This window comes from Oryzias melastigma, linkage group LG13 (genome assembly GCF_002922805.2).
Source record: "Oryzias melastigma strain HK-1 linkage group LG13, ASM292280v2, whole genome shotgun sequence".
NCBI lineage: Eukaryota > Metazoa > Chordata > Actinopteri > Beloniformes > Adrianichthyidae > Oryzias > Oryzias melastigma.
Genome location: NC_050524.1, coordinates 4,446,408 through 4,470,660, shown reverse-complemented (window position 1 = coordinate 4,470,660; position 24,253 = coordinate 4,446,408). Strand labels below are relative to the sequence as shown.

The following is a 24,253-nucleotide window of genomic DNA, read 5'->3' as shown; positions in this document are numbered from 1 at the left end:
ATTGTTTTCTTTTTTTGACAGTCTGTCTCTAAATGATGTATTTACTTTATTTAAAGCTTTACTTGAATCATTTCGGTTTTCTTTTAAGATCAGAGGTAAGATTCGATTCTGTGAAGCATGTTGGTTTCACCCAAAACGAAAGTGAAACTATAGTTAGTCAATGTTCCACCCACGCCTACAAAATGACTTTGAGATACATTTATCTCTTCAAATGTTATTATTTAGGATTTAAAATGATACATTTCATATGTAAAATACATTTAAGCTGTCAACACGGTTGCTAGAATAAGCAAAAAGGAACTTTGGCTCCATCTTGTGATGACTAAATGTCTCCACTGAGGAAGGGAAAGATGGTGGGTGTTCAGCATCGAATCTAGTACATTGTGGAAATTATGTGTTAATCCCTGCCTGAGCATCTATATAGAGCAGGAGGTGGAACTTAAAGAGCCATTCATGTCAATTTTTCACTGATAACAAAGTTCATCCTTAAGAAAAATAAGATTTCTATTTCTGCTGTGGTTACTGTCATGATAATCTTACTGTAAATGAACATTTATTTTTTTCGTAACTAAAACATAATATATAGGAAATAGCTTATTCTCTAAGTATGAAATAGTTCATCAATGTTGGCTGAATTCCACATAACTAATTTACTACTTTTCAAAATAAAATACCTCATATAATCAACTCAATGCAGCAAATGTAATAACAAAAAAACAATTGGTTTTACTTTGTGTGGTTCATTCCAGACATAAATTCATAAACGTTATCAACTAAGATTAAATCAGTGCTAATTAAATGACCCTTACTATATTTTTAGGACTATAAGGAGCATTTTTTTTTCATAAATAGAAAATCTGCCTTTAATCCGGTTCACCTGAAGTATGAATTGTGTTTACTGACCTCCAACTGATTTTCTGTCACGGTACTCAAAAATCTGTCAAGTTTTTTAGTTTGAATAGTCTTCCAGACTGGCACGTACCTTTCTTCCACTATTTGTGAATGAGCTGAATAAATGTTGACGTCTCGGTTTTGTTTGGATTGAGGAGCCCTGTAGTTTGAAAATACAAGATTTTTTTTTTTTTTTATTAAAAACATTTTATTTTTCTTTAACCGAGGAGCCACAATTGAGGGTCAAAGAGCCAAATGGAGCTCCAGGGGCCTCAGGTACAGACCTCTGAATGCCGGGAACTCCTCACCGCTGTTTGACCCATAACCCCAGACCACAGTAAGAGAACTATCCCGATCTGGAGATGCAGGAACGCCACCTGGTCGATCAGCTGGGGGAACTTCAACAAGTGACCACTGAGGTTGGGTTATGACCAAACTGTCCGATCCATCGTCTCTCATCAAGCATTTGGACCCTAATCTTTGCATGGAAGTCCTCACTGTCTCTAGTCGGTGCTGTTCAGCCTCAGACTGGATCACTGAGTATGGAGGGATCCACCTTTGATCGATGCTGGCCCAGTTTGGATTTGAACCAGAACCCTCTCACCGTGAGGCTGACCACTGTACCTTAGTGCAGCCCCACGAACTCCTCAATTATGTCCAGATTCCCGCCCTAATCCCTAACTACTAAAAAACTACATTTTGCAGGACAATCTAGTGCCCTGGATTTTAAAAGCAATTCGGACACCAGTAATCATTTTATTTTCCAAACTGCAAATATGACATCACTGATTTCACGAGCATTTCAAGACATTTTTATGACTCCACGGTGTTCCGACGATGAAAAGTTCAAACGCAATGCATTGTGGTCTATATTCACCAATGTAGTGAGCATCGATGCACACTGGGTTTTTGCTAAGACTTCTGTGGAATTCTTAGGGCACTTGATTTTGGAATGGTGAATTCAGACAGATTTGCAAATCTATATAATGACTAGTGAAGGAATTCTGGCATAGTCCTAATTTTTCTTGAACATACAGTCACCCTCATAGCACTTACCAACTCCCTTACTCTGAGGTTAAACTAAAAGAGCTAAACTCAGACAAGAAGACATTTTTCTAAATGACTATAGAATGAACACAGTCTTAATAAAACCACATAAAAAGTTGTCCTAAGTGCTCCGTTCTTCCTCCAGATGATGGTTTAGTCCAGTGAATTTAGTTAATGACCTCCAGCTGATGCTCCTCTGGTTTGTTTCATGGTGTAGTAGACATCCTCTAAAGGTATGTGTTGTTGTTTGTGTGTTGGAGTGTTTATTGTGAGGCGTTAAAGGTGTGTGTAATAAATGATGCAGTTAAACTTGGCGGGAAAGACACTGAGAGGACGTCACCTGCTTTCTTGCAGTGAAAAAAACAGTTTTCAGTTTGTAGGTTTATTAGTTTAGACAGGAATCTTATGTATCTGGTAAATGCGGTGAAGATATCTGACTGTGGAGCTGATGGGTAAACCTGCTTGTTGTGTGGTAGATGTGGTTTTAACTGGAGATGGATTCTTGTGGTCCAGTCCATCAGTGAACAGTTAAGTGAAGTTCAATGTTCATCCTGTCTCCCACTTTGACTTGTATTTGTTCAGTTAGACTCAACGGAGGATCCAGCGCTTGGACTACCTTTTTCACTTTTGCTCTTTCAAAATTGAGCGAATCAAAATCCTGAACACATTAACTATATTTACTCAGCAGGAGCTGTTTGGGAAATGGCACCATGGGAAATTTTTCTAAGGAATTTAAAAACTGACTTAAGTAATTTCATTTTTAGTTTCATGGTTTTGGATTCTTTGCAGAGACAACCTCAGATGGAAATTGTTCTATTACTAGAATTAAAACAAGAAGTGCTCACTTATCCTCGAGGAGTGTCCACTTCCCGGTTTGTAAACTATCCGGTGTCATCAGCGTTCCAGGATCGCAGCAGAACCCAACCCAGGAGGTCCCTGCTGAGCATCATCCTGTCTCCACCCGTCCAGTGACCCGCAAGATTATCTATAAAGGGAGGGGCCGTTTGAGTTTAGGGTTTGTGTACAAACTTTGAAGGACCTGGCAGCCATCCTCAGATCTGCAAACACAATTTCAGTGCAAAATGTTATTTATGAAAGAAAAACAGAAACTTTATGGTCGGACGGAAGGCCAGCAACAAATCTAGTCCCTTTCGGTTTTCTCAGACCTTCATGTGGATCTTCAGGTTCATGACATCTTATGGGACTATGTGGTGAAGTAATTGCAGATTGAATGTGCTCGCCACCACATTTATCACTGTGAGATTATATTGCACCACCCAACACAGGCTATAATGGAACAGGTTGGACCCCCAGGAGGATGACCACCCAGTGGACGTGGAGATGCTTCTTAATGTGGCAGATTATTATCTTTGCGTGTTTTTTTCTTATTTCAATGTCAACAGACGTCAAGAAAAGGAACATAAAGCAGTTTTTTTTAATTCTTCAGGATAAGTTTTGCATTCTCACAAATTTCCTTTTTATGTTAAAAACGATAAAAATCTTGATGAGAAACATGAACATTTTCTTAGAAATCATATTGATTTGAAATAATTTGCTGACTCAACAAACAAAATCAGTTCATATTTGAACTATAGCTGGTTATACAGATTCAAAATGTGTAAATATATATATATATATCAAGTGTTTCTGGGAGCTCTTATTTTGAAATAAGGAAAATAATTCATCAATTTTATGAGGCATAGTTACAAAACTGCTGGATGACATATGGATGAAATAAAGTGCTAAAAATTGGTCAAATATTGATTTCTTTTGTAAGTGAGCATGATATAAGTGGAATCATGTCAGAGAAAGTTTGCTTTGTTAGAAATTAAGGCAAACTTTGGAAGCCTTGTGAGGCAGAGGACTGAAGTAGGATAAGTTTCTTTAATAAATTCAACGCGTTAATTTTATTTTTTATTATTAATTGCATGCGTTAACGCGTTAATGTTGACATCCTGTACATATCCGTATGTACAGGATGATAAACGGATGACGTGGAAGCCTGAACCGAGGCCTCAAACGATTGCCTCCGCTTCGGGTTGGACAGTTTTGTCTTCCACGTTGTGCGTTAATTTCTCATTATGCACACTCGGTCGGGTATTATTCCTTACTTGTATCCCGTGTATTCCTATAAACTGAGTAATATTCAACCAGCCAAAAATTATGAACTGCTCAAAACTGTGGGATGTGTGAGATTTGTTTTAACCAAATCCAACAAAGCTTATATTTTGTGTTGCTTTTGTGTTCATTGGTGGACGGCGTTACCATTCTCTGTTGGGCAGCTTTCTATCTGCGCTCCGATCACTGTCACGGTTGGTTCTGACTGTCCAGCCCTGGTAAGCCCACAAACAAGGCCCCGCCGGGCCGCGGCTAAAGCCTCCAGCGGCTCAGACAATGGAGCCGGGCTTTACAGAGTGACCTGACAAACTGCTGACTGTCCACTCCGACTAATGCGCTCCATTTTGTCTCCTGCTTTTCTCTCACAAACACACCAGTGGACTCACAAACACTCGCTCTGAACGAGAGAAAAGAAAGTTTACTGGACCAGATCTTGACATGAACATCCATCCATCCATTCGGCATTGGAAGCTCTCCACCCTCCTTCAGTTTCTAGTGACCTCGTTGACGGTGTAGCTCAGACCCCTTTAGGTCCAAACAGTGAGAGCGGCCCCCCCTGGATCTCATCCAACACCCACCTGCCTCCCCCAGCTCTGCTGCAGAGCCCGACCAGCCCCACAGCGCCAGCGTGGGCCGCTCCGCCGGCGTGTTTCCTCTGCCGGCTTCCCTCGGAGGACCATGTGTGAGTGTCTGCGTGGGATTTTCAGAGTCACCTGGACGCCCTCCTCAGATGCAGGTCAGGATCGATGTTTGCTTCTGGTCCAACACAACACAGATGTGGGAGAATATTTACAAACCCATGCACAAAACTTTACTGTTGTGAATTCAGGTAAAAATGTCTGGTAATTTTATGGTAAGAAAAATTGAATTTTTTTTTTAAAAATTGGCAGTTAAAGTTTTAATACATTTCGATACATTTACTGACTGAAAATGAAAGGTTTCTGTTTCAGTTGGTCATCCAATTCCTTTATTTATATTTTATTCCATCTATTTTTGGATTCAATTGGTAAATGTCTTTTCTAATGAACAGCTGTGAAATAATGGCATGTCACTAAAGAGAAGAATTTGTTTATTAACCCTGATGAGTAATTCATCATCCATTATTTGCAATGTTGATATCACACTTCACAATAAACTTTTATGCTAGTCCAACAAGATGCTTTTAGAATCCAGTGTTCATTTGTCGCTATCCAATTCTAACTCTTGTACTTACAGTTAGTGGAGGCTTTGTGTAAAATCTCAAAGCGGTTCAAATTTAGTTAATCCTACCCAAGGCTTTTTCTTTAACAGCTCTATTCTGATCTATGAAAGAATTCATGTCATATAAACGCTAATTCGTTATTTATGTTCCTCCACTATCAATTTTCAAATGGTTAGCACTTCCGTGAATTAAAAGGACGCTACCCATACATCACTACCAAATCTGAGTCCCTGATTGGTGATAGTTCAATTCCAAAGTATGTTCCAGGCCAAAAACAGTCATAAAAACTTGTGTAGCGATGCATGATTGCGAGAGTTTTGAACACGGAAGCCAGAAACATGCAAATACGCACGTTTACATAGACTTTTGAAGGGACGTTTGAACTGGGCATGTGTTGTGCACATTGACGTGAATAGAGATGGACAAAACAAGGCTGTTACCTCGGCTTCAGACAAAATGAAGTTAATTCCGTCTCAATTTTTCCGTGGTACGGATATCGCCCGAATTCATGCTAACACTGTTAGCATGAAGAATGGTTATTCGGACAAACAGAATGACTGAGGAATAACTGTTAATTTCTCAATAGAAGTCTATAGGATTTTGGCTTTCTGGGACCAGCGAGTACTTCCTGTTTGGACCGCGAGGGGGAAGGGGATGGTCAGTCCAGTACTGTCTATGGTTGCACATTTAAGAATGTGCTATACGCTGTTTCATAAATGCGCTCTCAGCTGGTGGTGTTCACACCAGACAAGCAGGGATGGGGAGGGAGGAGATTCTTCTCATTTTTTTGTAGTTTACTAGCACATGTTCGTTACTAACAGAGCTTGATGTGAAATGTCTTAGTGGTGCAAATCCCACAAATCTGGCTCCAGGCTTTTTCTTTCACATCTCTGTTCCGACTTGTGAGACTTGGTGCCATATAATTCTGGCTGGATGCAAACCGGGATTATTAATTTTGCCTTTATGATCATGGTAACAATTGACACTTTCATATTTTGAAAAGGACACTGCCCACGCATCACTATCAAATCTGAGTTCCTCATTGGTTCCAATTCAGCGTTTTCATGATTTAGCATCAAGAAGTTGAACTGGGTGAACTTTCAGCACGCGATCAATGAACAGCTGATTTATATAGCAACACATGAATACAACATTTCCGTTTCTGGAAGCCAGAAATTCTGGTTGAGGTGCTTTTGCATAGACTCTTCTGATAGACTTGTCTTGCTTGAATGCAAGTCGACGCGGCCGGTGTGACTATACCTTCATTGGAAATGGTCGCTTTAATGCACATTTTGAGCCCTGTATGAACTTAGCTTTAAAGGGGATATAAACCACTTTTGAATCTTTAAAAGTGCAAATAAAATATTAATTCCTCTAAAAATTCCACGACTTTTATGTGTATTCCAGAAAAAAATATTTTCCTTCATTTTTTAATAACTGTTTTTGGAAAAAGGCTGCAGGGTCATACGGTTATTGATCTGAACAGGATAAGTGAAGTACTTCCAGTATCAAAGTATCCCGTTGCATAATTTTGCATGATGTTATCTCACACTGTCCAGCCACTTTCAAGCAAACGGCAGCTACAGTGTATACATGGACAGAGCTTGGGTTGGTATTGTCCAGTATTTTTAAAAAATATTTCGTTTTTTCCGGTTGTGGACTGGTACACCATCCAGAGGGAATGGTGTCTTTGCCCAGCAGAGACTGAGATAGGCTCCAGCATCCCAGTGACTCCAAAAGGGATTAGCATAGATGGATGGATGGATGGATGGATGGATGGTCCATTGTTGGTTTACTATGGTGTCTCACTGGCCTTTCTAAACGCAAGACAAACAAAGGGTCAAAAAGTCAGAATGTTACTAGAACACGTCTATTAAGATCGTTCAGGAACTGAAGATTCATATATTCCCTTACTACTGACCAGGACAGCCCCAGAGCATGATGCTGCCACCATCGTGCTTCATTGTGCACATAGGGGTTCTTTTGTTGATGTGTATTGTTGGTTTTGTTCTTGGAATCAAAACCAAAAGAAAATCTTTGTTTCATCAGCCTGGAGTATTTTTCTTCTGTGCTGCCTTTAGGCACCTCAAGTGTTTCCATCCTCCAACCGTACTGTAGCGCCGACATTTGGACAGTTCTTCTGTTGCTGTAAGTTCTTGTCAGCATCCCTGAGATGTCTTCCTCTTTTCAGTTTGACTTTAAACAGGGATTACCTTCAGTTGTTTTGGGAGCTTTCTGTGGACTGCAGGATATTATAATTATGATTTTTTTAGAAGATTGTACTTGGAGCAGTCACGTGATTTGGAAGAGATTTAAATTCATGATTCAATTGGAATTTTTTTGACAAAATCTCAAAGTTAAGACCAAACTCTTACTTGTTAAACTGTGAATGTTTTCAACTCTTTGTTTTGTTTGATTTGACCCCCAACTGTAACTTTGATCTTCTCACATATATTTAATGAGGAGACTTTAATTACACCAAGTAAGGAACATGATGTAGATCTTTTAGCAGGAATTTTCCTGCTCCACTAAGCGGAGTAATCTATTGAAGTGTACTACCAGTATATTTAGTCTATGCTAATGGTGCATTCACACTGAACGCAGAAGGTGTGTCACATTCGTGTCTGACGCCTCTATTTTGACACATTTACTGCTTAACGAGTTGACGCCCTGGCTGTGGAGCAACCACCGACATTGTTCTGGAATTCATCCGTATCCACATTATGGAAAACATGGATGATTTTGAGTGAGTAGCATGGGTTTATATATTTTAAAGAGCTCTACAGAGACACCAGAAAGCACTTCGCTGCGTCTGGGTTCACCAGATCTTTCAGTCTCTCTCGGTGGGGGCTTTACACACTGTGGAGCGGGAGCTGCGCCTGGATTACCGTTACTTCTGTCCTTCGCCCAGTTTGAGCATTAACCCGATCAAATCAAAATCATAATGGGGGGGGGGGTCTTTTTATTATTGTCTTAATGGAAATAAGAAAACATAAGCCCATGAAGCTGGGGAAGCCAACCCCAGGCAGGTCAAGCTGCCGACAGCCGTGTGGCGCATGCTAGCTTTGTTGAACTCTGAACAGCGACGCTCGCTTGCTCTGCTGGACCCCTTGGTGACAGCGCTTGCTACACGGTCTACCGGGAGGCTAGTTAGCCTCGCGGGTGTGATTGATAGAGCTCCAGCGGCTTTGTGACGAGCTGGCGACCTGACCAGGGTGCATCCTGCCTTTCCTAAACAGTAACCGGGACAGTGTCTGTCAATCCTGCAGCCCCAGCTGGTTACGAAAATTTATGGAAGTTCAGGACCAAAATTCTCGCATCGTGCCGCTATATTGAATCTCTGTTACTACCCTTTGATCTAATCACTGAAAACATCACATGCCCAAAGCTGAGTCCCTGATTGGTTGATGTGCTCGTGCTCCTTGCTGCGTCCGACATCCAAATCGAGCCGTGCCAGATCGCGTCTTTACATTAACTTTACATTGAAACTTTTTGCTGAGGGTCTGCACTCCCTCAAACAAACTTGTGTCATCCCGTCTTCTCTATAAGTGCTGACTCGTGTCAGAGACTACACGTCTGATGCCAGACACTAAGATTTATAGGAATTTTGTTTAGATTCTAAATTCACTGAAGTTATTTGCATGACACCCCCAGCATCACCCCGATCCCTCCCCCGTCTGGCCTCCCTTTGCCTCCCCCGCATCCAAATCCTGGCTTTGTGTTGAGCTAGGAGAAAACAATAACCACGATAGCTGACACAGTGCTGGCGGCGTGATCTGCTCTGACAGCATCTCCCCCACCAAACAACTCCACCTCAGCTGGCTGGATCCAGATCAGAAGAGAATCTGGCTTAAAACCAAACAATAATCATTGATTCTGGACCTCCTACTGATCATAACTGCTTAAAGTTGAAATAAATAAATAAACTGTCCTGTAGTTCTGACTCTTCAATATAAAAGCTTTTAAATGTGTTTATATTTATTCTTGTATGCTTTATGACTTTATGAATTCAGAGTATTTAAAAAAGACTTTACAACTTAACAAGCTTTACCAGGAAGCATAACAACAAAATGAAACCAGACATGAGCCTGTGGGAGGGGCTGAGTCACAGCGTTTAGCAAACTAATGAGAAGAAATCAAACAGTTTGTTGTTTACGTCAGTGTGTCTATTTTCTATACATATTTCTTACATCAGTATATTTTTTAAATAATCATCTGGGGTCTAACAGTTAAATATGGCAACAAAATGTAAAAAATACAGCTGATAAAGAAGTGGATATTGTGGCTAAAAGGTTCAAATAAACAAACTAATCCTGGTTGGATGTGGGTCAAAAGGAATAAACCAGTGGTTTGATTGTTAATTTGATTCATCCAAGTCGACGTGTGAAGGTTTTTGCTTTCCTGTATTTCGTGTAAGAGACGGAGAAGCAGCAGACGCTTTCAGGACGAATTCTCTAATGTCACGCCGCAGGTTCCTCCTTAGATTTATTCAGCTTACTGTAAACAAATGAGCTGCCTGGTGCCAAGAACGCAGGAATCCTGACCAAAACGGGTGCAGGAGCCAGAACCTGGTAGACGAACGGAGCATTGGGATTTGAATTTCTAAACAAAGACTGAGGAAGTATGCAGAAGAACAAAACAAAATGCTTAAAGCTCTACTCTGATCATCTTTATAGTGTTTTATTAAAATTATGATTATGCCATTTGTAGCCAAAATTCGTCATTTTGTTGTCATTGTGTTGTTTTCTGGGACATAGTTTCTGCAGAGCGGCAGTAGTTCATTAGAAATTCCCCCTTTGAGTTGTAAGCCCGCCCCTACTGCCTAACAGACGTCTGTTTGATCAACAACTGCAGTCTCATTTTAAAACCACAGATATGAACGAGATTATGTTGGTAAAAAGGAATAAAATTGATCAAGACATTAGTTGGTTTCACGCAAACTGTCATGTTTTTATTCTACAGTCTTTGTCTTTTTGTTTGCATGTGAAAAAAAGTTTCTCCGTCAAATGCATTGTAATTTATAGCTTCAAATGCCAAATGTATAAGAAACATATACATTTTAGCAATTTTGATAAAAGAATCTGACTGTATCGTGTCACCAAACAGTTAGTTGAATCTTTTATGTATCGATTCGTGGACCATGTATCGAGATGCGTATCGAATCGTGTGAGAGGGATAGATGTGTATCTGTTTACACGCTCTCCTGCTAGCTTACCGCCCCCCACAACCCCAACTTCATATTACCGGTGTGACAAAAATGGCGATTAATATCAGAGCTGTCCAGTCAGACAGCTTTGAGCCAGATACAAGCACAAACGGGGAAAATGAAGACGTTCATGGATTCTGCACGTGGATGCATCAGAATGGAGCGGAGTGGGGAGGTTGCCGTAGTTACTTATATGTCACAACTACAAGCTATTTCAAACTTCATCCTAATTTACAAATATTTGTTGGTTTGTTTGTCACCTTTATTTAACCAGATGAAAAACCCATCTTATAAATAAAGTTAAAGTATATTACAAATAATAAACAAAAGGATGACTTTAGGATATTTACTGTATCAAATTTGAAATTTAGGTAGAGTAAATTGATTTTTGAGATAACATGAGTAAACAGATGTTTGGAGAATGCAAAATTTATATGCAGCTTGACATTCATGAAGTATAGTGACAGTAAGTTGCAATAGTTTATTTTAACTGTAAGCATTAGCTCTGAATCAAGTACAAAACCAAGGTACTTAGAGCTGTTTACGAATTGTATTGATTTGTTGATTTCAGTTTTAAGCACTTGTGTGTTCTCCTGTGGCTCACGTTTGTGTGAAAAAAACATCACTTTAGTTTTTTCTGCATTTATACCCATTTTTAGGGATCTAACAATGTCAAAAGCAGTTTGTAAGAACTCAAAAGCCTACATTAGTGTCCGTGAGCAGCAGTAAATGACAGTGTCATCTGCATAAAGGTGATATGATGCATTTGGTAAATTATGACATAAGTATTTGAATAAAAAAACACAAAGAAATGTAATTTTAAGATTCATTTTCTGTATATGTGTCCACTGTCATCTGAAAAATGCTACAAGAACATGTTAAAAACACCAAAACACAATTTTCATCGGAGTGGGTCTTTTAAGTTCAAGCAGACACAATTATATTCAAACACTTATAGAGTCGTAAGTTCCCAGCAGCAGCTGTGACCCTGAAATACACTTTACTTTCTCTGGAACAAGGTCTGTAGGTCCTATTTCCAGCCATTCAGGATTTAAATAACTGTAAAGTAACATCAGGTGATTCGATGTTTATGAAAGGATTTACTGTAAACCTGGTTTTATTAAAATAAATCTCTCTTAATTTGCAGCAACATGGTAAACTAAAGTAATGGAAAGTAAACACATTCCTAAAATCGCACAGCATGCACCTCTGAAGTCCACAGTAGCCTTTGAACTGTGACTCTACACCCGCCCGATGTGTCAGGAATGACAGCTGAGCCTCTGGAACGCATCATTTTTAACTGCAGAAGACGTTTATGCAACTTCAAGTTTAGTTAAAACTCCTGCAAGTTTAGTTAGTGCAGGTTTGCATTTTGTTTGTGTGTGAATGCACACAGACTACTTTCACCGCTCACACAAACAACCCTCTATGCCATAAACGTTGTTATCTTCTTCTCCACCCTCCTTTTATTATAGTAGCACAACCCCGCCCCCTGGCTGTCCTAATATGGGGGCATCACTCTGCCCTCTGACCAATCAGGCAGCTGGAACCGTCCCTCCTGAGATACCATGGCCCCGGGCCGGGCCTGAAGTTTCAGTGAGGGGAGCAACAGGCGGGCTGGCTGGCTGCTGACAGAGGGAGAGTTTTAGAAATCATATCAGCAAGAAGGGAAGTGAAAGTAAGACACGGAGGGTCAGAAGACGGAGAAATTGATTGCTGCTGCATGTGGAGGTCCGTCACCTTTGAGCCTCTGGAGAAGACACGCTGAGGGTGGAAATTGAAGGTAGGCCGACACCTGCTGACACCTGCGAGCTCTCTGCCGCTGCTTATAGAGAATATGCTGCAGGAGGTGCTGGGAGGACAGCAGGTGGTTCTGGTGGCACCGAAGCATCTCCTGTCCTGACTTTGAAAAACTGCCATGCTTTTCCTCAAGTGCTGGCTGGACTTTCTGTGGAGCGTTCTGCAGCCTTAACATTGCTGACTTTGGAGAGCGCAACAATGCAGCGCTGTTTAAATGCAGAGAGAGTTTTAGTGAGACAGCTGCTGCTTGTGTTTATCCCCGAGTGCCAACTGCTGGTTCCAAACACACATGAGGTTTATGGGTCCCTCTTGCAGCTCGACATGTCACCGTGCTGCATTTAGAGATGAAAAAGACACACAAAAATGAGTTTTTCCATCTGAACGTGGTGCAAATGCTAGTCTTTTTATGCTGATGGTCGTACAGAGTTGTGGTCATTTCGAATAGCCCCCCCGTCTCAGGGTTACACACCAGTGACAGCTGCAGTGTGATGGTCACAGGATCAGTTTGGCCTCTAATTCCAGCTCAGCTTGGTATGCATGTGAGCCAAAGTGGGTACAAGAGTCAAAACACTCCTTACATAATGAATACAACCATCAACAGGAAACTTTTTTAGTCCTGTGTTCTCTTGTCAAAAACATTTCATTAAAACCCAATGGAAGCTGGTCTGGAGGCTGGGCCGACATCCAGATGATGGATGACGATCTTATCGATTTCCTGGCAGACTGACGGAGGTGGGGTCAGTCCCAGACCAGAGCCTTCAGGGTCAAGTGGTGTCAGGAGTCGACTGGGGGAGACCTCATGAGGAAACACCGCCTGACGTACGCGAAGATCGTGAACTTCCCTCTGAGAGCGGAGAGGATTTCACAGGAAGGAAAACTGGTGTAAACCAGCAGCTCAAGAGAACAAACCGTTTTATTCCTGAGATAATGTTTGAATGTGTTTATTCCTTTGATTGTGTCACGCTTTTTCTACTTTTCTGGTTGTTGTTTTTTTATTCTCTAAGATTCAAATCAGTCCAATAAATGTCTGTTTCCTGTTTAGATGGAGGCATTTCCTGTCAGGGGGAAGACGCCTGCGGGTGTGTCGAGTTTTGTTTATCTCTGATGGGATTTATCTCACTTATCTCCAGTGATTTAGGAACTGCGCTCCTTTTATCTTCAGACACTCAGACCAGCAACACCTCTAAAATCAGACAGCTGCTGTTCTTGTTACAAACATCTCAAAAAACTCCCTCCATCCATGTTCTCATGCAATTCCTCTGACTCCTGTGTGTAGAATTAAAACTCTTTTTATTCACTTTCAATGAATTCAACTTGTAGGTCTTCCATGATTCCTGAGAGGAGTCGTCTTTTATCTTTTATGCCCATCCCACTATCTCAACAAAGAACCATTTCGGAGCTCATTCCCATCCCAAGCGTTGGTTATAACTGCCCCTACAGGTGGATCCGGACTATCTGCAGGTGAAAAATGACCCAAACGAGATATTAAGGTCAAAGATTGCTCATTGAGTCCCCAGAGACGCACATTTTTCCTCATGTCCATGCTGTATATGGAGTCAAATTTCCGCCAAAACTCTCCCACCAGCGTATATAAAACTCCACGCACACAGGAAAGTCTCCATGCCCACTCCTCTACTCCCTCTGTGACAAAGAGACTGAGACGTTAGGATCCGTTTGCAAACAGTTTAATGGAGCAGAGCAACGGCGAGACATTAGACAGCTGTAGAAAGGCAGGCAATGGTCAAAAACCCAGAGGAACAAATAAACAGGCTTGGGTCAAAACCAGAGAATCAAACCAGGGAAACCTGCTCAGATTGACCGATGAACACAATCAAGACTTCGCACTGGAGTTGAGGCTGGAGTGAGTATAAATGCTGGTGGTTCTGATAAGGATGATGATGATCAGCTGTGCGCGGAGAAGACTGAATCGGTGGCTGATGGGAGTTGTAGTGAGGAAGGTGCTGAAGATGATTAATACTCAGGGGAGGGGTCCCTCTGGTGGTCGGAGGGGGACATGGCTGAGTGAGTCCTCATGAAACCTCTTCTCCACGCTCGTGGGACTATTCTTACACTCCTGAGATTGGTATTCTTTACTCTTTAGCTCCTAAAGCTCGTTCTGCCTCCTTGAAGAAGACTGTCATTTTTTTCCTTTAATGCTGAGTTTAAAACTGGCGCAGGAGAAGCTTCGTGATCGCACAGTCTTCCACGAGGAGGCAAAACAAGTTTTAGGAGCATAAGAATACTTTCACAGGCATGGAGCGTAACATCTGGTTCCCATTCCACTTCCATTTGGCGCCCTTGTCAACCTATGGTGTAGTTCACAGCAGGTGCAGAGCGCTGCGGTCCTCCATGGAAGCCTTGCGCCGTGCAGCGGGTCGTTTCAGCATCTGGTCTATTTTGTGTTCGAGCCTCGAGCGTCAACTCTGGCAGGAAGTTACATCAAGATACATGAAAATATCTGGTTTATTTTTAAAAATATAAACTGACTGTTAAAAATGAGGAAATTAGAGAGAGTGCGGTTTGTGCGGGCATCCTACAGGTACTTCTATCACGTGCACACCCCTTGTGTGCAGCATTTGTGCGTGATCAGTAAGGAAGCAGTACTCACACTTTACTAACATCTATAGTGTGGCGTGAGGACACCAGCGTCACCCTCAAGGGAACTGCAACGCAACTGCACGTCCCTTAAAATGCAGCTGCGTCTATGACCTCTATGGCCCTGGATGACCCAAAAACCTGCAGCACCCTCACAGATAGACTCTCATAGAGGACGAACGGGAGCAGAAATGCAACAGCAACTCACTGAAATGGTGCCAGACGACTGCAGGCTCATTAAAAGAACTTTTAACATGATACACATTGATACTCACATTGCTTTCCTGACGATCTATATCTATCATAAACATTCTTAGCCGTCTCCTTGGTAACCGTTTTGCAGCATTCTTACTTACCAAAGTAAGTAAAAAGTGTTGACGATGATACAGAAGTTTAAAATTGATCAAAGAAATTTAACATTCAAATAAATTTACTATCCCGACAAGGATTACAAAGAGCAGGACTTCCATTACTCCTCCTCTCGTTGGTTTGCCCCGCCCTCAAATTCCTGGCCAATGACTGAAAAGATCTTTAGTCACATCGTTTTATTAACAAGCTTTCATTCGATGAATAACCGCAAGGTTAAGGAGTCTGAATACACCTTCAGTCTCACTTATCAGTTAAAGTATTTCTATGAGTCCGTTCAGTGATTTAGAAAGTGTTGCTTAAACCTCATGAATTGAGCAGATGTTCATTTCAAGACGAGATGTTCCTGTGAAAGTATTTATAGTTGGATGTTTGTCAGAAATAGAACCAGAAATAGCCCCCCCCCCTCCGTCTCTGGACTTGTGATTGTCCTATAATTAGATCCAGCGAGTTTTGTGTTATCTACACGGCCGATTGTGGAAAAAAGTCCGGCCTTGTTTCCTGCGAGTGAATGGAAGAAAAATACTTTCTACCTGTGTGTGCTCTGCTGATAAAAGCTCTCCCTAAAATAAACCACAAACACGTCCTCGGCTGTCCGTCATGCGCTCCGGAGCTTGCCGCTCGTTTTCCTTAAGAGGACGCGTGATGCTCACTTTCAGACTTAATTAGGTTTTCCATCTCCAGAGGAGAACAGCAGGATGAGGAAATCTGGGTGTGAAGGAGGCGATACAAACCTCACAAAGCCTGTTTGTGTCTCTTGGTTGTGTTCATGTAGAATCTGAGCTGATCTGTTTGGACACTTTAATGTTTCTTTTTTTAATATATATATATTAAGATCAAGCTAAAACTTGAACTAGAATATGGTTTGTCAGTTGATTTTTTGACTAGTAAATATTGGAGAGTAAAGTATATAGGTAGGTAAATAAACTTTATAAATTGTTGATATAGTTTATATATATATATAAACTCATGAGAACTAATGTAGATTCCTGAAAAATAATTTAAAAAAGGATTCATAGACATGTAAATTAATGAAAACAGCCACAATGTATCTTTTAATTTTGCCTAATTTTCATGTGTCTTTAAAAATCTGCAAAAAAAAAGAAATAAAAACGCTTTTTCTTGATCTAAAAACACTAATTAAAGTTTTAAAAAGAAAATAAACGAAAGAGCTAAAAATAAAACAATAAAGGAGATTTTAATATGTTGATTATTTAGTTTGAAGCAAAACTAGTTCCTGAAGAGGAAAATTTTGGTTTTGGTGTTTTTAACAAGTTATTTCACAAGACGTGAATTTATAATGAACTACTGCCGCTCTGCAGAAACTATGTCCTAGAAAACCACACAGGTTTGTTAAAAATGTTGTCTAAAAACGGCATTATCATAATTAAAAAACACCTGGGAACACCTTTAGAACTGATCAATTTTTTTTTTTAATTTAAAGCAATATTAGCACAAAAAAATCCACAAAAATATATCTATAGATAAATCAACCTTGTGTTACCGCTAACTTAAAATAAAAAAAGAAAACAGATAAAAGTCAAACATTCACTCATGTATACTCCATATTTAGAAAAAAGAGGAATCCTCTCACTCACTGCTTGTTCTTCAAAACTTTAAAATGATAAATTTTTTTGTTTTATTTTGGAGGCTAATAAAAAGAAGAAAATCCGATTCTGTTCCTCAGGAAAACAAAGCACCTTTTTCCTCCTCGGGTCTCAGAATCTATAGAAACTAATATTTGTTCTGTTGAAGTTTCTCACATTTTACACATTTACTTTGTTGAGAAACGAACATGTAAAAACTTCCTCTCAGTCATTGGATCATTCTTTGGATTTTTCTAACTTTTAGTCAAAAGGGATTTGAACCTGCAACCTTCATGCTGCACAATAACACACCTCTGACTGCTTATTAATGAATTGTTGTGATTGGAAAATCTGGAAATCAAATAAAGTGAATGGATCATTGACCTCTAAAGACCTGGAGTCGTGCGTACCTGGTTGTGTCAAATTTGTTCTCCTTATTTGATCCACTCCCTGGGGGAGCGGTGAGCTGCAGACACAGCCGCTGTTAGGAATCATTTGGTGGTTTAACTCCTCAAATCCAACCCCTTAATGCTGAGTGTAAAGCAGGGACGTCCTATTTTTAGAGTTTTTGCTGGATTTGAACTGGAGCCTTGGGGCAGACACTCCACCACAGGACCACTGAGGTTAAAAAAAACAAGGAAATCTCTAAAAACATGAATGTTTCTGACAGCTTCCTTTGAAAAACTACCTGAATTTTTTTTTTAAAGGTGTAAAACAAGTATAATTTTATGTAGTTTTATTAAGTTTCACATCATTTTGAGTCTATTTTATGCCGGAAATGAGTAGGAAGAGTCACTGGTATCTGACTCCGCCCCCTTTAAACCTGCTGCTATTAACTTAAGTTCAAGCATGTTAAAAAAATGACTTTAATGACCATATATTTATGCTACAGAATTTCAACAAAACCTTATAAATTGCTCTCAGTTTTAAAGATTTAAAATTTTTTAAGAGCAAACATCTACAAACCTCAGAAAAACCTTCCAGCTCGTCTGAAGGGAATAATGGAGACGAGGAGCTTCTGAAAACAGAGACTATCTGAGGAAATGGAGCGCTTCGCCTGCAGACGCCCAAATGTTTACATGAACTCCCATCTGAAGAGACGCGTCGTGGAAGTTTTGCACCGTCATCAGGATTGTTTAGGAAAGCGATAAAAACAGTCGGGCGGCTCGGACTCAAACCCTCGAGGTTACTTCAGAGCAAACGCTGCACCGCAGAGGGACTTCAGCGGGAGGACGGAAAGCTAAAAACTCTGCTTTTGAATGAATCTACATTTTAATCCTTGTGCTGTTGTCGGCATGTTTACATTAAAAGTGGGGTCATCTGGACCCCATAGGAGAGCAGGTTGGCTAGACGAGTGGCAGAAGATACTGTCAAGTTCATCGCTACAACTAAGTATTGTCTGTATATCTTATTTGCAATGAAGAAACAAATGTTTGATATTTAGAGATCAATGAAGTTTTATTTTGAAGAGCTCTACAAAAGTCTCCAGACGCCTGAATGACGGCAGTGACCCAGTTTGATGACTTTCTGTCCCGCTTTAGTCTGAGGAAGGAAAAAATAAAACTAGAACAGCAATGTCTCAATGAAAATAAGAAAAATATTCTGACGTTCATGAGGAGAACGATCCGATTCTCCTCCATGTTTGTTTTCGACGGTGGTTCTTCTGCGTTCCTGTCAAATACTAAAGCACTCGTGTAGTTTCCTGTAGTGGTCGCTAAATGGCAATTTGTTGTTAATATGAAAATGGCAAAGACGTACATTAATATATTATTGTTTTTAATCACATGTAAGTTGCTCCTTGGTTGCATCCCTGGCTAAATTTTGCAGAAAAACATGGTACCCCTGATACTACTAATTGATTCTCTTTTTACTGCAATAACTTTTTAGTGTTTCTCTGGTCTGTGTTCAACTTTAATTTAACTTTTTTTATTTTTATATTTGAATTTGAATCAGGAATATATATATATATATTTTTTTTAGCATTAATGAGTTTGGAAGACAAAATCAGTTCAATTTATCTCCAAACTTTGATTTATTAGATTAGTCTGATTTGTCCAGAGGTGAACTTTGCTGTGTTTTGGATCTTTGTTCTGCTGCAGAACCTAAATTCTTTTCAGAATTTATGGTTCCATCTAATACAACAGAGCAGCTCCACATTAACACACTTCCACCGCCATGCTTCACTGTTCCTCTGATGTTTCCTCCGTTAAATTCTTGTTTGACATTAGATGGAGCGTGATGCCCTCCTTCCAGAGAGTTCCTTATTTTTTTATTTAAAAAAAATCATTCTGATGGTTGAATGATGAATGAAGTTCAGACAGAACTATTTCTGCTTGAAGAAAGATCTTCTGCTTTTCCCCTGATGAGTCTTGTTTTGGTCGGTCGCTCTGGATAATTTTTCTAATTGTTGACCAAAGTTTTAGTCTGCTGTCCTTCAGGAGATGCTGCTGTGAAAATGAGGATGACTGAGTAATAAAGTTAAAACAATATACCTTTAAATACATATAGGTTGTTCTGTTGTTTAGTCTGATACGTTTCACAGAAAGAAACTGAGTCAAAGTGCTAAAGTTCACCAATAATTGATCATTAAAAAGGCATTAAAGCTACAAAATATGAATGAGAATTGAGTTTTTGGTGTTTTAACTTTTCAGTTTGAAGCAAAACTAGTTTTTAATCAATTTTACAAGGTAGTTTTTTTAATTATTTGTTTTGTTTATTTGTATTTATTTCAAGCAATAAAAGCAGAAAAAGATTCAAATATTGTGGTAAAATTACAAATTTAACAGCAAGAATGAATTAAAAACAATACATGGAAGGTGTCAGTGACTCATCATTAAAACAAACTAAAAAATCAACTAAATTCTCTGTCAGTTTGAGTTTTTTTCACAGACTCTATGAAATCTTATTTGTATCCTTTTAAAATAAAAGTCACATGTTGAAAATTTAAGAAAAATATAACGAGTTAATTCAAATTAAATTAGTTTCATAACTTTTCATCAGGACATCTGCTATTAAAATTGTTCCAGAACTCGTGACTCAAATCTAGTGTTTGTTGTTTTAGATATTTTTGTGTGAAAACAGAGAAAACGTCGGTGTGAACTGCAGGCCTTCATCTGCATGCCACGCACAGGCCTGCAGATGAAGGCCTGATCTATTCTGAGCTCGCGCTGCGCTGAGGCATCCCAAATCTTCACCTTCTCCCCTGACTTCCCTCCATTCTTCAGCTCCACCCAGGGAGTGCCGCCTCCTCCACCTGCTGCTGCCTGTCCATCCGTCCGCCGCAGGAAAAAGGAGAAACAGCAGCAAATAAGGAAGTTTGTCTCTTTGGATCACAAAAAGAGATAAATAAACCTGCAACGTATAGATGATGATTTAAAAAACTAAGTTAAATAGAAAATATTTTAGCATTAAGGATTCTGTAGAGTTCATAAGACATTCCTCTCTGAGTTGTGGGCGGGAACGTTGATACGATGCAACCCTGACCCCCCTTCCTGTCACCCATAACTGAGAGCTCTCTGTTTACATTCTCTCCCGCTAGCAATATCCGAGCTATCCTGTCGTTTGAGCCAATGGCCGACTCAGACGAGGAAAAACAAAGAAGTTCATGGTTTCTTTTTCAAGTGGATGCAATAGGATGGGGCGGAGCTGGGAGACTTTGGCCTGCTGGTTGTGGCCTCCATGTTCCACCTATAAGCTTTTTCCAACTACATATTTGCATCAGCTCCTGATTCACAATGAAAAAATGCTATTTCAGCTCAATTCTCTTTATAAATGTCCTCTATTATCATGAAAATGTGTTAAAAACACCAAAAAACAGTTTTATATTGATATGGGTTATTCACAAATATCACTTTTAGGGAACCTTTATGCCGTCGTCACATTTGAGGCTTCTCGAGCTTCATGAATGACCACCTCACAGCGCAGATGTTTCTCCTCTGAAGCGATCTTCAGCTGTTGTAGGAGTTCTGGAGGCTGGTCTGGAGTTTTCTTTTCTACATTTTCACTGTTGGACCCGCAGAAGACTCACCAGCGTATGTCTGCTACGCCTCTGTGATCGATTCCCAGTCTGGCACCTGACACCCCCGGCCCACCCAAACAGGAGCAGCACCCCCCCATTACAACACACCCAGAATACACATTCACACTGGCATAACTGCGAGCGCGGGCTGCTGATCACATGAAGCTGGAGGACCGTCAGGAATGAGTCTGCTCTGGCGGGGGGGGTCCACTGGCTCAGCAGAAGTTCCTGAACCTCCAGAACTATCATCAGGCGGATAATAAAGTCTTCAAAGAACCGGCTGATGTCCCTGAGTGAAGAGAGATGCAGATGACAAACTGATGTGTGTGTGGACGCTCACGGAGATCTGACAGCAGAGTCAAGTGGAAATTAAAGATCACTATTTTTATCCCAAAAATGTTTAAACTTTTTATTCTTCTTTAAGACAAAATGTTTCAAAGTTTAAAGTTCAGCTGACCTTAAATAGAAAAAATAAATGAGTTTATGAAAGATTAAAATCAAAATCCAGCCGTGGAGAAATATTTCAAATCATTTTTTTTCTAATGAAAATTCTTACATCCCAAAACGCTTAAGTCCACTTGACTTGAATGTTCTACACCTAAAAGTTTCTTCAAGAACTGGTGCTGACTGAAGGAATAGGTTTGATACCAGAACTCTGACCCTGAGCTCACACGGCTAGCGGTACAGCTCAGGTGCGATGTGGGAGTGGTCTAGCTACAGCAGATGGCTCTTATTGGCTACTGGATGGCTGCAGCCACAGGTTTGGTTCGCTTAAAGTGAGCCAGTGTTTATTTCTCCCAGTAATCTGGAACAGATTTTCAGTCTGAATGCACCCAAGTGGATCCTGATCCAGGACCAGAAACCGCTCTCGGACCTGTCTTTTAAGGTTCTCTCGGTTGGTTTCCAGTTGGACTAACTAAACTCTGGTTCTCTCTGAGTTTCCTCAGTCTGAAAGGACTCCATGCTTGAAGTGGAACAACTGAACCAAAATGGCCACCGCAGCCGGGCATTATGGGATGTAAACAGAGTAGCAGAGCACCAATAAGACACAGCAACTCACTGAAATGTGGTCAGATGAATGAAGACTCATTAACAGTACCTGTAACGTGATACAAAATGCTTCTTGTGCTGTTTTCCTGACAATCCATGTCAAAAACCCTTTTAGCCGTCGTCTCCTCAGTAAATGTCTTACAACACGCCTCCGCCGTACCAAAAAGTAAAAACCTGACGTTGAGACAAACGTTCAAAATTGGTCCGTGAAAAACTATTCTGACAAAGGATTTCAAAATGCAGAACTTCCATTATTCAGAGACTTACCAGACTTTTATTTTGAAATATCCCACACACCTTAAAGATCAAATGTTTCTCTCTAGATTCTGGGGTGCCCAAAGGCCTCGAGGGCCGACCTCTTGCTGGTTTTCCTAAAACCATGCCTTCTCTGCTGCTGATTACCTGGGTCAGGTGTGTTTGGCCAATAAGGAGCTTCAATGACGGGTTGGTTGGAAAACATGAAGGACTCTGGCCCTCGAGGCCTGGATTTGGACACAGGCCTCTCACCGATAGAATCCATGCAGTAAAACGTGTGGAATGTTCTCATAAATACTTGTTTTCATGTCGTGCAACGTTACGATCAGTATTTTATGGTGTCTAAGGTTTAATCCTCTGAATATATGTCCAGATGTATAGAGTATTTGCCCTTTCTCTGCATTTAAAGACGTGCAGATTTACTTTACAGAAATATGAGTCCTTAATAAATTTGGCGCTAAAATGATTCATTATTTTTTACATTGACATTAAGATGATCATTTTTAACAAAAATGCCAAACAGACAGTCAAAATGGTTTTACTTTAACTGCACTTTGAATTAATACATTAAATTTTTCACTATGCGTGTAAACATTCAGAGAGAATTAAATCAAAATAAAAGATCATCCAGCTTTTTTTAAAACCTGTTTCTTGTGTAAAATGGGATAAAAACATGCAGACAATACTATTAACTCCTTTGCTCCTTCAGTAGAATTAAAAAAAACCTGTTTTCCAAAGCTCAAAAGAGCTGCACCGGCGTGTTCAGATGTTTTTACTACATAACAAAAAGAAAAAAACGTGTGTGCTGCACGTAAAAATGTTTTCAGTTACTTTGATTGGCAGTGAAATAACTTTTTTTTAGGTGAAAACTGTCCAAAGCCATAACAAAAGGCTTCATTTCCGCCTGAACACCTCATAGCAACTGTCAAACACGGCGGTGGGGGGATGATGATTTGAGTTGGTTGTTTGATCATTGAGTTGAAAGTTTATTAACTTGAAAGCAAAGTACTTTAGAGGAAAATGATCTAAAAACTTTGAAGAAAATTCACCAAACTGGTCCTGATATGACAGTTAAAGCTTCTATTAAAAAGTAAAACTTCAACTAAACTAAAAAAAATCAACATTAGTTGAAGAACTGTTGTGTTTTCAGCACTTTTTAAGTACCAAACTGAAGGGTGGATTCAGACCGGACACATTTTGTTTGCTGTTTTCCCAACAATCTTTATGTCATAAACACTTATCAGTCCCTCACCTTCTTGAGTCTCCTCGGTAACCGTCTGGCATCATGTCTCCACCGTTCCAAAGTAACAGTAAAAAATGTCGTAGCTGATGTTGATACAGACGTTCAAAACTGGTCAGAGAAATCTAAAGACTGAAAAAGTGAACTATCTCGACAAGAACTGCAAAGCTTAGGACTTCCATCACTCCTTCTCTCATTGCTTTGCTCCGCCCTCGTAATTCCTGGCCAATGACTGCAGAGATCTTTAGTCACATGGATTTGTTTACAAGCTTTAGTTTGAAACAGAAGTCTGAATAGAGACCAAACAGGTTCAGGTCTGAATACGCCTAAAAGGAAAAAATATTTTTTCCTGAAAGTTGAGCTCAACCAGTTCCATAAATTTTTTACATGAAAAAAAAATATTTCTTTGGAACTCAAAAAAGAAACTATTACATTTGACTTTCTTCTGCTTTTTACTTTGTTTCATTGCGTTATGGTACATGAAGAAGACTCGCAGAAGATGATTGTGTTACAGAATGCATCATTCTAAGTCTACAAATGTGACAACGCGTTAAACGTGGGTTCTTGAACAATCAGTGGTGTTCACACTGGACAAGCAGGGAGGGGCTTCTTCTTCAAATCCTAGTCCCTGATTGGTCAAAGTTCGACTTGTTTTAACTTGCAACGCATGCTTAATGGCTTCATGGACACAGAGCCCTAAAATGATTCTTAAAATGTAACATGTGAGTTTTAAACATGGAAGCCTGAAATCTGCATTTATGTGTGTTTACGTAGATTTGTCATTGAACATGCACTTGAACATGCAATGCTGAGGCTGGTGAACATGTTGATGTTCTTGAGGCCGGAGAGAAACACAAATGTGCCGTTTTTCTTTCTCTGC

The 24,253-nt window shown here is 40.1% G+C and overlaps 1 protein-coding gene and 1 long non-coding RNA gene across 4 annotated transcripts in view; one reads left to right on the top strand and one right to left on the bottom strand.

Moving 5' to 3' along the window:
* Positions 1 to 12,080: 12,080 nt before the first annotated feature.
* The window catches only part of prx (periaxin), a 33,737-nt gene continuing 21,564 nt past the window's right edge, over positions 12,081 to 24,253 (top strand). For all 3 annotated transcript variants that reach the window (XM_036214673.1, XM_024277602.2, XM_036214672.1), the window contains exon 1: positions 12,081 to 12,246. The gene's annotated coding sequence lies outside the window, so the exon portion shown is untranslated. The remainder of the gene's footprint in view (positions 12,247 to 24,253) is intronic.
* LOC112149796 lies at positions 18,183 to 23,589 on the bottom strand. Its single transcript, XR_002919845.2, has 5 exons — positions 23,386 to 23,589; positions 21,928 to 22,052; positions 20,965 to 21,117; positions 20,005 to 20,073; positions 18,183 to 18,352 (listed from the first exon to the last, which is right to left on the bottom strand). It is a non-coding gene; the product is annotated as an uncharacterized LOC112149796 (long non-coding RNA).